The 12,424-nt window shown below is 39.5% G+C and overlaps 1 long non-coding RNA gene across 1 annotated transcript; it reads right to left on the reverse strand.

Annotated features, from left to right (window-relative positions):
- Positions 1–10,689: 10,689 nt before the first annotated feature.
- On the reverse strand, positions 10,690–11,077 carry LOC118599215. The gene is made up of 2 exons (XR_004948518.1): positions 10,987–11,077; positions 10,690–10,899 (listed from the first exon to the last, which is right to left on the reverse strand). It is a non-coding gene; the product is annotated as an uncharacterized LOC118599215 (long non-coding RNA).
- Positions 11,078–12,424: the final 1,347 nt, after the last annotated feature.

Genomic DNA, 12,424 nt, shown 5'->3' on the forward strand with positions numbered 1-12,424 from the left:
TTTGAGGGCAGAGATGGAGCTGTAAACAATGCGTTACTGATGCAGGGTGGTTTGCAGTGGGAGGAGGTAAACCCGCATCATTTAGTTTAGAGATTGCTGAACAAACATGACACTCTTTAATCAACGGACTGTTCATCTCTGAGCGCCTCGGCCTGCAGAGCTTTTCACTCCTCAGAGTCTGTTGCTGTTTTAGCTGGCTGGTGAGTTAGTTCTATAATTAGAAAAACTGTAACATTAAGAACTTCATTCTTAGCATCACAATTAAAGCTTTTTACTATTTTTCTTAATGTGTAATGATGAACATAAAAATATATTGTTTCTTTACTTTTTTTAGACACTCATTCAAACTAAAAAAGTTGCATAACCTGCAATGATGCCAGTGTGAATGCACTCTGCTGAATGTGGTCGCTGAAGATGCTGAATGCATTTATTTTAATTGCTTAATTAAGTCATGAATGTGTTAATTGTTTTGATTAAAAACTTGCATAATTTACAGAAAGTGCACTTTTTTTATTAATTTCATGAAAACAATTGCAACATTGCTAAAATATTGGCTTAACCTCAGTAGACGCCATCTTAGCCAAAAAAGCTAATACGTTACTAAAATGTTAGCTTAACTCTGAATTAGTCCAAAAAACCTCAGTAGATGCTAAATTAACCAAAATCGTTAGCATGTTGCTAAAATATTAGCTAAAAATCTCAGTAGGTGCCATCTTAGCTAAAAAGCTAACACATAACTAATATGTTAGCTTAACTCACAGTTAGCTCGAAAACCCTCAGTAGATTTCAAATTAGTCAAAAAAGCTACCATGTTGCTTAAGTACTATCTTAACTCACAATTAGCCTGAAAAACCTCAGTAGATACTAAATTAACCAAAATTGTTAGCATGTTGCTAAAATGTTAGCTAAAAACCTCAGTAGCAATAATGTCCATCACATGCTTTGATACACTTTGATACCAAACTTGCATAATTTGCAGAAAGTGCACAAATATTTGAAGAAACATTTGAAAAAAATCGCAAAATTTGTGTAAAGTTTCAATAATTGCATAAAATGTAAATAATTGCGTAAAATTTCAAAAATTGCATTAGTAAAAGTAAAAGCATGTGTATCCCGAACATGATGAATGTTTTTAAATGCATAAATTACTTACATTTGAAAAATTTCCTGTTCATTTTCAATGAGGCTGAAAAATTGTGTAAAATCTTAAAAATCATCAAATATACAAATATTAAAAGTACAAGCAGGAAAGTCCTGAACGTCTTGATACCAAAACTGCAGAAATTGCTGAAAGTTTGATTGAGTTTCACGAATCAAAAATGTACGTAAGAATAAGGAAGGAATAATAATAAAGAGAAACAGGATCACTATAGTGTGAATGTTTACAAAGTATACATACTGTTCACAATAATATGTGCTAAAATAACAAGTTATATCTCACACCCGACACAATCAGAGGTAGCATTAGGGAAGCAGTCAAGAAAAGCTAATTGATTTTAATCTTAGTGATCCCAGTTTCGTAAATATTTGTGTAATCACCATATTTTCTTCTCAGCCAATCACAATCATTTCTTTAAGTTCATAAATAGTTGTCTCTCCCTGGGTTCTAGACAGTTTGTTGGCCCTCCTCCACCACCTGGTCTCCATTCTAGAATGGTCTGGCCTCAGACTATCATCAGCATCCAGGCTCTGGGGTTTATTCATCTACGGTTTAGGTTCTTGATTTCAAATACCCAGAGTAAAAAGGGCACGGGCTCTTCCGTGAATTAATGACAGTACCCATACATCAAATCTGAGTCCCTGATTGGATAAACTTTGCTATCTTAACGAATGTGCGCTTTGTCTTTAGAGGCTGATAATGGATGTAAAAACATTTATAGTGACACGTGCACTCTAGTTTTAAACTTAGAAGCCCCAAATGCAGATATTTGCATGTTTACATAGACTTTTCATGTTGCTCAAATATTAACTTCTTCAAATTAGTGTAACATGCTTTCAGATGTCCCCCTGAGCATTCTTTAGTGCACATGATATATTGTGACAAAGGGATTTGTGGGTAGAAAAATTAAAAAGGCGTACAATAAAAATGGCCGTTCTAACCCCATGACGCGTGTCTCTGAGCTCACTTATTTGATACCGGCTACGCCGCATGACTGACAACCCAACCTGGAAAACCGGCTATATTAGCATAAAATAAACCTCAGTAGAAACCAAATTAGCCAAACAAAGCAAGTACATGGCTTAAATACTAGCTAAACTCCAAAATAGCCCAGTCAAAATCCTTAGTAACATAAATCGATCAAAAACGTTAGCCTGATGCTAAAATAGAAGCTAAACTCTAAATTAGCCTTTAAAAACCTGAATAGATAACAAATTAGCCAAAAACGTTAGCATGTTGCTATATATGAGCTAAACTCTATTTTTTTTAATATTATAAAAGATAAAAACATATTTCATGAATATATTTAAAGGCTTGTTGCTAATCTACTTAAAATTATTCAATTTGAAGACTATCTCATTCATTTCCTATGGGGCATATTTTCCTCAATATTTCAAAAACGTTTCAAAAAAGTTTATGAATACCAAAAATACAAGCAGTAGAATCACTGTAGTGTGAACTCTTACCAAGCATCTGCTCCTACAATCACAAATTAACGACAAACAAGAAACAAGACAAGTGATTCTATAAACTCTGGCTAATAATCAAACCCCGTTCATAATCCGATTGAGCCTTACTTCCGTTTCTTTTAATCAACATCCATCATTGTCATATATCTATTTAATGTTTTGTCCTTAAACTTTGTTTTAAATTGAGTAGCAGTGATTTGTTTAGGTGTCCTATCTAATGAGTTCCACAATATAAACCCTTGAATTGAGATATGGGTCTGGCTCACAGTTGTTCGTGCAAAAGAAGCTGGTTTAAGACTGAATAAAGTTGACATAAATAAAACCAGGACATGCAGTATAGCTGATGTCCAGATTGTTGTTCCTCCATCACATCCTCAGTTGCTCTGACTCCTAAACATCTGATTCTGGGATAAATTCTTCTAACAGGCATTTTCAGCTTCCAGCAGTTCACCAAGTTCATCAAGTTCTTTCCGCCCCTCAATGCTCCTGCAGCTTAAACTGTCCTAAAATGTAACTGAATTTAGGGTTTTAGTTGATATCTCTTTGCCTAAATATGATAGATAATGTGTATTTATTTTACAAAATAATTTGTTGTCAAAATAAAAACCCTATTATAATTCAGCTATATTTTCTGGCAGCACTAAATTTCACAGAAGTTGAAGTTTTCCTGGATACACTCAAAACTGATGTTTTTCCATCTACACTCACCACTGAGATGAGCGTTTGACATCTGCTTTGTAATTTACAGCTTTGTATCTGAAAAAGAGTCAGTTTTACAACCATCCACTGGTCCTTTCATCCCCCAAAATACCTGCATTTACATGAAAAAATCCTGTTCTCCTCTCAGCATAACCAGAAACTCTGTGTTAACTCTGAGCTTCTGCACAAAGGCTTCCTTCACTCCCCCTCTTCTTCCTCCGCTCTGCTCATCCCATCTTAATGCCCTTGATATTTGGAGGAGCTGTCAAGATCTTCATGGACTCCTGGGAAGAAGCCAAACACAAAAGGCCAAGGAGGGATGTGATGCATTTTCCAGAGGTGATGATCTTTAAACTGAGAAACAGACAGAGACATGCCTAAGAGGTAAACAGTGTGTCTGCCAATGAGGCGTGTTGCCTGTGATGTTACAGCTATCCTATGATTGTTTTCCTACAGTCACTCCCTGCTGCAGCTTCAGGTTCTCAGAGGTTTTAATAAACCATTTATATATATATATATATATATATATATATATATATATATATATATATATATGCGTATATACACTGCTCACAAAAATTAAAGGAACTCTTTTTTTATTGGGCCTGGCATGAATTGAATTAAACCTGTCTGATCATTTTCTGGTTGGTCAATCAGCTGAGAGCCTCGTTAATCAATTTCAGCTGTATTGGTGTTCATGAATTAACAACAGGTGCACTTCAGTGGCAACAATTAGAAAACCCTCCAAACAGGACTGGTGTTACATGTGGAGGTCATTTCAAGTTTCCCCCTCCCTGATTATACCGTTTTAAACCAAACTCCCTCAACCTAAATGTCTTAAAAAGCAATTTTTCATGTTGATCTGAAGTCTCTGTTTCAAAATCTCCTCTGAGGGGGCGTGGCTTTTGGAGCAACCACCCCCCCCCCCCCCTCTGATTATGATAGCTCTGTGTCTCTCTATCATAAATCTTCACCGCTGCTACATAAAAACATCCATCAATCTGGGTAATGTCCAGCCGTATGGTTCTGATCCGGATGTCAGCTGGACGAGGAAGTGAAGATCTTCATGGACAGAACTTCCTCCAAAATCCTGATTCTTTCTCCTTCCAGTTCACCAAAGACTCTTTTAGCTAATTCTCCAATGTTTATTGACTGTGATCAATACATTCAATCATTGGTTTCTCAGAGTTCTTGATAAAATAATCAAAGCTAACATCAAAATGCTCTTTCATTGATTTACAATCCTTTCCAACTGCGGTCAAATGAGCCGCCGTTCACATTTCCGTGGTCACATCAAGAAGCTCCGTGGAGTCTGGTGGAGATTTTCCAGCGTTCTCAGTCCTGCTACCGTAAGTATTGGATGAAACTCACACCAAAAATCCAGTGATGCTGATTTGACCACAGAAATGTGAACGGCGGCTCATTTGACTGCAGTCAATGTGAAGATACCATCTTCTCTTCTCCAGAACCTGAACTAGACACTAGGAACAGATTGCTTCAGAACAATGTAACATTCACAGTACTCAACTATAATCAGACTTTGGAGTTTTAAACTGTGACTGATCAATATGCTACAGGTTATGAACATGTTTTGGTTGAATGATGAAGAGATGAAGGTACCAGAGTTGGTACTTTGGTAGCGATGGGATCATCACAACATCATATATCTGCAATTCCATGAACTGGAGGCCAATTTTGACCTGGAAAAGAAAGTGTCATAGCAAAAAAGAAAAAAAAAAGAGTGAGTCTTCAGTGACTACACTGCTTAACAGCGTCAGAAGTGTTTGACATTTAAATAAATAAATAATCTCGTGCCATTAAGTCTTTTGTGTTTTTTTTGCTGTTTGGCCGACCGAGTAGGATGCTGGGAAGCGGGTGATCTAAAATAACATGTTTCTAGCTTTCTAAAACATTTAAAAAGAGTCAGATTTTTTGTCACATGTCTCTTACACATTCAAAAAAAGTCTGGAGTTCCACATTTTGCATCACACTCCTATATAGCTAACAGGCTCTGATGGTATGTGGAAGTTAACAAGTCTCTCCATCTTGACATGTTTGAAACTCTTTTAGAGGAGGTAGTCAAAGATCTACTGTGATTAATTACCAAATTTCAGCTTCAGACTTTTGAAATAAATAAAAAGTCTTAAAATATAAACATATTAGAACCTTTGTATGGTCACATCCAGCTGTAATCGTAATATAGTGTCTTCTTACTGGCATAAACAACCTGCTGATGAAGTTAGCAGCTTGTTTGGTGATGAAGACTCTGCTCGGTCTTTTCCCTCAACTGTTTCTACCAGCAGATGTGTGTGGTCTGTGCAGTCAAAACGTAAAGAAGGTTACAGGTCAATCTCACTGCTAATGTCAGTCTGTGCTAGGCAGATTCAAAAAGCAGTAGTCCATGTCTTCAAACAGCCTTCCATACAATAAAAGCAGGATTGGCGCCAAATTTCTGTCCTAGAGTGTGTAGGTCTGCACACATCCTATCCATGGTTTCATCAAATGAACAAAGATGTTTGAGCCATGGTCCTCTTGCATTTCTTTGGCACACTTCTGCACCTCACGCATTGAAGGCTGCTGGAACAACATTTGTGGAGTTTTAGTAGCCAAAGAGCAGTAGTCTGCAGCTGTAAGCCACCAAAGCCTGAGAGAATCACAGGCTTGGGCTGGTAGTCATGCAGGCCTGGCTAAATTAAAAATCCATTCAGTCTGTCACAAAATAGATGGATTTGTTTTAAGCCAAACCAGTTGTGGTCCACGGACTCATTATGGAGCACCATGAGCACGCACGTGCAGCTTGGGCATGGACTCAGCACCTCTTTGTTCAAAACTAAAGCTGCTCCACACTCTGATGAAAAGGAGCTGTGTGGTCGTCCTGAGCAGGGATTTCCTGAGCTCCACTCTCCTGATATTGCAACAGAAGGCTGATCAGCAGGAACCCACAAGAAACATGAAGGCTGGTCCGTGCACACACTTTCTCTGAAGCGTTTCCACGGCAAAGAGAGACAGAAAGACTGAGGGGAACGGCAGAGACGGGGGGAGTCATGTCATCTGAGACAGGGGTCATTATGTGAGTGTCAGTGTTTGGTGAACAGATAACTCTGTGTCTGTGTTTACTGGAGGGAATCTGCTCTGTCGTCTTAAAGTGGCTCCACTGCACGAGTTGTTAGTTTGAATAATTAAATGTTGGCTTCACCACCCGACTCACGCCTCGTCCCTCAAATCAAGCTAGTCTAGAGACTGTCACCTTTGCATCGTCGCTCAAATCTCGTCACAGGACTTTAGATCATCTCATGTCACATCTGTACCATTGACCTAACTTAAACTTAAAAACACAATGTAGTGCGTATTTTTTAAAAAAAATCTGTACACGTGGTAGTCTTCTTGGTCTTCACCTTTATGTTCCTGCTCCAGCATTTGTCTCCTTACCTAGCTTCAACGGATGGGGATCACCACCAACAGAGAGTGGAATAAACCTCCATCATACTCCGTCTTTCATCAGGGTGTCTTAGAAATGACAGAGAACTTCTTCACTGACACCTGTCATTCTAATTTCAAAGAGTGACAGATGATGAGTACGTCATGTCAAGCTCAATCACCTTACCTCCTCACCAGTTGATCAAGAGGAACCCAAGCCTCTGGAATGCATTGGACTCTTAAAGGAAGAGCTGGAGAGATGCTTCAACCAAAGACTGTGTTTTTAATTTGCTTCTCCGGGTCACCAGATTGGATCAGTCCAGTTAGGAAGCATTCAAGGAGGAAGGATGTGTGAGCCAAACCTCAACATGTTCATCCAAATGCAACAAGGTCCAAGCTGGGTTTCAAATTAACAGTCAACAACATGAGGTTACAGTTATTATTGATTCCTGATAAGATAGTAGCTTCATGTCAGTAAAAAAATAAATTGAAATGGAGAATTAATGCAAATACTTCAACATTCAATCTAAGTTAAAGTAAAAGCTGCGGTGGATCATCTCATCAACATCTGTCTCAAAGTGGATAAAGATGCTACTGGACAATCAATTTTGAATTTGTTACATTCCATATCTTTGAGAAGTCTGTCAGATGAGGCACAAGTCTCGCTTCTACGCTTCTACGTTTTATGAATTTGTTGTGTTTTTGTTTGTTTTTTTAATTGTCTTCTTTTTTAATTGACAACTCCATCTGTCGTTTCTGTTTTTGCTGTTGTCTTTTATCCTTTCTGTATTGATTTAATTTGTTCTTTTAAAGATTATCAACTTTTTTTAAGGGACTAAAGATGGAAATTAGCTTGAAATGCTATAATCTTATGTATTTGGATTTTTAAATGTTTATCAATATATGTTGTCCATGTCTTAAATAAACAATCAATCAAGTCTCATTTTGTCTCTTGTGGACGATAACACAACTCTCAGATTAAAGGGATCCTGGATCAACTGCTCTCTGTGTCCTGGAGGAGCCATCGTCAGTTCATGCTAATGCCGCTATCAAGATTATTATCATTTGACAAGAGTAAAATCCGGGATGAGTGACATGGCTTTCATTATTACTTTAAGAGTTAGGAATGTCCTTTGGTTTAACAAGTGTCTCCAACAATTTTCAAAGTCTGGTTAACAACAATGTTCCTGTCAGGCGTCAGCGCTCTGTCTCCTCCTCTGGTCACCAGCGGGGACCAAACCAGAGAACTGACTGCACTTCATCTCCCAGCAGCCCCAGCACACAGTTCCTGGATGCTGCTCAGCTGTCTCCAATCAGAAAATCATCCACCTGTTTCTTAAGCAGCAGAGCCACACTCAGTGCGAGGTATTGTTTTGTGCCACTCTGCCTGCATTACTGAGCATTTCTATCTGGACCTGATCTTCTGCTTCTGACCCTGTATATTTTCTGCCTGCCTACCCTGACCTTCACCTGGACTCTGACTATTCTACTCTCTTCTTGGATGACCCCATGCATGTGATTGACCTCTGCCTGTCTGACCCTGATCTAGTTTTGTGGACTCTGAGGTGTGCTTAGTTCCTGCTGCACGTGGAACCAGCTGTGACAGCTGGTGACAGTTCAACATTCTATGGAGATTGTTCCAGATACGTATCAAAGCAGTCAAGTGTATTTTCGCTGTGCTACCACAAAGTCCACTGCTGTAGAAACTTATTTTCTGGACATGATCATGACAGAAGGCAGGGTAGGGATGGACCCCTCAAAGGTTCAGGACTGACCTTGGTCCAAAAATCATAAACAACTTCAGCACTTTGAGGGTTTTGCTAATTTCTATCACATTTAAAGATTAAGTCAAGATCCTTTCTGTTTACTCCTTGATGTCTTTCACAATGGAATTTAACACAGGATGAGATGTCTGAACAGGCATTTGTTACACTATAGGCCTACTTACCGTTCCTCTAATACTGTCAGAGAATGACCAAAGATGACAAGATGCTTTTATTTAATATAATCCATGGAAGTTGAATCTTCACGTTTTGAAGAGAAGGCATTATTCAAACTCATTATTCTCCACAGTCTGAGTCTAACATGTCTCCATCTTCTTCCATGACTTGTGTGTCCTCCTGTAGCTTGGAGGTGTTTTTATTTGTTCCTGTCCCCCCTCCTGAGATCCACCCAACCAATCAATCCTCCTCTGGTACAAGACTTTAAAACAAGTCTTTGCAAGTCAGCATTTGTTGCAAACTTATCTTCTGTCCACTGTTGACTTTTGACAGTTTTTACTTAAATGGGATACTGTACAAAATGTTGAAAGATAAAAAAACAACATTTTTTTTCCAAAAATATTGTTGTATGAAGTAATCCCTCCCTTTAAAGACCATGATCCTGAAAGCTGAGCTTGAGTTATAAAACCTAAACAGAAAAGGCTCCATGAGGCAAAAACACAGAGAAAGGTTTCTTCTGATACTGGACTGCAGCTCCAACTACATTTGAAATGGTCATCCTTCTTTATAAGCAGGAATGTTGGAATACGTTGTGTGTATGTCACAGACATTTCACATTTTCATGAGTCTGGGACTTTAAGGCTCAACAGAGAGCTTTGTCTTTCAGCCATGAAACACGTAGAAAAGCAGAACAAAAACAGACTTTTCATAGAGAGATTTCATAAAATCTGTGTGGCTGAAAGAGTCAAACTTCCACATGAGAACTTTCCTGGCTTCAGTCTGCTCTGACCTCCAGTGTTTGGACAGTTTTGAATAATTTGTTCTGACTACATTCCTCTGAGGTTATTTTAAATCAAGAAGAAGACCACCTCTATGAGAAGAACAACTCTTTAATCTCTGAGTCGTTTTTTTTCAAAGCTTGGTTCTCATGTGGATTCTGTGTGAGTGAGCAATAGATTGACGCTCTGCATTGAAGGCAGATCTCAGGGAGAATGAGTTTGGTCTTAAATGCTCCAGGAAAAGGTAAACAGGGATTAAAACCATCGCAGGAGAATTCAAAACTTGTCTGTAGGTTTAGGTCATTTCTTGAAAAAGTGTCCTGAATCTTATGGATATTGGTGTTCCAAAACAAAATTTGCTTTTAAAATTGTTTAGTTCAGACATCCTTGTTTTAGAATGACCTTTTTAAAGGTATAAAATCAATGTTATTATGTATTTCTGAGCGCAAACAGCTCTGTGCTAATCTAGTGTACCAGCAAGTATTGATGACGACACGAGTGGTTGAGTCGTCTGAATTTGAAGACACTATTTTTTCATAAATTTCCGTTTGGAGGGCTGAATGCAGGGGTAGGGAGAAGCCAGAGGGGTAGGAGAAGAATTCATTTTCAGCCAAAGAGACTATTTCAGAAAAACTGTAGCTCTGTAATTATCTGGATCAGATGCCGAAATCACCTCAACTGGCTCCTCTTGATGCGGAGGAGAAGTGGATCTACTCCGAGTTCTCTAAGGGAGCGCCCAGCCATCCTTTCGGAGGAAACTCATTTCAGCTGCTGGTGGTCGGATCTTGTTCTTTCAGTCATGACCCAGAACTCATGACCATAGGTGATACTGGAACGAAGATCGACCAGTAAATTGAGAGCTTTCCTTTGTGGCTCAGCTCTCTTTTCACCACAACGGACCGGTGCAGAGACTGCCAATCCGCCTGTCAATCTCACACTTCGATCTTCCCTCATTCATGAATAAGACCCCAAGATATTTAAGCTCCTCCTCCTGAGGTAGGAGGCCTAAAGTTATCCTGCCTGTGGATTTTTCTTGGCTTGGATCTTGTTTGAGTTTAAACAACCTGTTGTGTTACAGAAAAGAGAGCAAAGTCAGGCTTTAAGAGGAGTAACACTGATTGAAGAGGAAAAGCCCTCCAATTCTTTTGGTGTCTCTTTCATTGCCATGTTCACGTGACGAGACAGGCCCAGACACTGGAACCCGGAAGGATGACTGGAGGCAGAAGTGATATAGAAAGGTTTTATTGTCCGTGGGGAAGTGGAGTAGCGGCCGGAACTAGGAGTGGATCTGCAGACTTGAGATGGAGAGCGAAGACCGGTGGAGGGCTGGAGTGGCAAGGTGAGTTCAGCGGATGGTGCGTGGCGTGGGGTGGCTTTGGCGTGGTAGAGTAGTAGAGGCGTAGCTGGACCCAGGACGGCACGTGGATGATGAGGACCTGGAGACAGAAGTGTACTATGGTGAGGCGTAGAAAGACTCAAGGAAGGCATAAGCTTTCGAAACATGAGAGGCCAGGGTACTGCACCGGGTAAGGTAACGAACTGGTGAAGAATGCTGGGGAAGGCTCCTCTTAAGTAGGCTGGTGTGGAGGTGATGAGTGCCGACAGCTGGGTCCAATTAGGAGGCGGAGTGGGAGCACAGGTGCACCATGACATTCAGGTTCTTTTGCAGCCTTTTCTGCTCTCTTGTACTTTTCTGTAAAAATTCAATTTTAAAAGGAATTTATTTAACCTTTAATGTTTCCACCATCAAGTCATTTCTTCTACACGTGCATCCTTATCACCATTCCTGACAGTTACACGGTGAAATATTCTCCTGCATGCTGTTATAAACAAATCCACTAGAAACCCACACAATACCTGGTCATCAGGGCAATCCATCAGACAAACTGTCTGAGGTCAGAACCCCAAATGAACGGGCCAGCATCACTCCAAATGAGGAGGACAGATGGGAGGAAAGATTCATCCAACTCACTCTGGAAGGCTGGCAGGAACATGAATAAAAGTAAGTACGTAAAAAAGACGAGGTGAAGGCGGATCCCAAGGAGAAAATAGAAGAATGTGAAGAAACTCCAAGGACCAAGAAAAGAAGAAACAAAGCAACACAACTTAACCCTTTAAGCAACACAACTTAACCCTTTAACACCTGAGGTGTCGCCGGTGAAGCTTAACGACAAAATCTTTGACATACTGTAACTTTTCAACCCTTAACATGATCAACGTATTTCCTGCTGGAATTACATTCATCGGGGTTAAAGCATTAAAACCAACAAGATGTTGGACGGGAACAAGGTGAACATAACAGGGAGAGAAACAAAGACTGGATTAAAGAAGTCAAGAAGACAAACAAACAAAAGATAAACAAGATGAGGGAGGAAACAAGCTGCATACTTCTGGTGCCACAGTCAGACAGAAGGGGGCGTGGTCATGCTGATGGGCCTGACAGGGAGGTCACGCCCACAGCAAACAGCTGATGGTGACCCCTTACAGTAGGCAGGGCAAGTTTATTTCTATAACATAACGTTTCATGTACAGAGACAATTCAAAGTGCTTTACATAAAACATTAACAAACAAAATAAATAGTAAAGATGTGTTCATTAAAATAAAATTAAAAGAAAGTAAAAAGATTTTAATTTAAAACAAGCATAGATAAACAGTGCGGACGTAAACTTTTGAATACATATTAATCAAATGCAGCTGAGAACAGGTGAGTCTTTCTCCAGGTCCTGCTTAGACATCAGATCTTTAATCCTCGAGATATTTTTGAGATGATAATAGGCTGATTTAGTGACTGCCTTAATGTGTTTATCAAAGTTTAGGTCTGTGTCTGAGCCGTTTCAGTGCTAAAACCTGACTGGAAGACATCATAGCATTATTAAAATCTTTTCTGACAGAGGGTAACCTAAGCTGCATCTATGCTCAATTTGGTGCCTGTACCACAACATGCACGATTACTTTTATAT

This window comes from Oryzias melastigma, linkage group LG10, assembly GCF_002922805.2.
Source record: "Oryzias melastigma strain HK-1 linkage group LG10, ASM292280v2, whole genome shotgun sequence".
Lineage (NCBI taxonomy): Eukaryota > Metazoa > Chordata > Actinopteri > Beloniformes > Adrianichthyidae > Oryzias > Oryzias melastigma.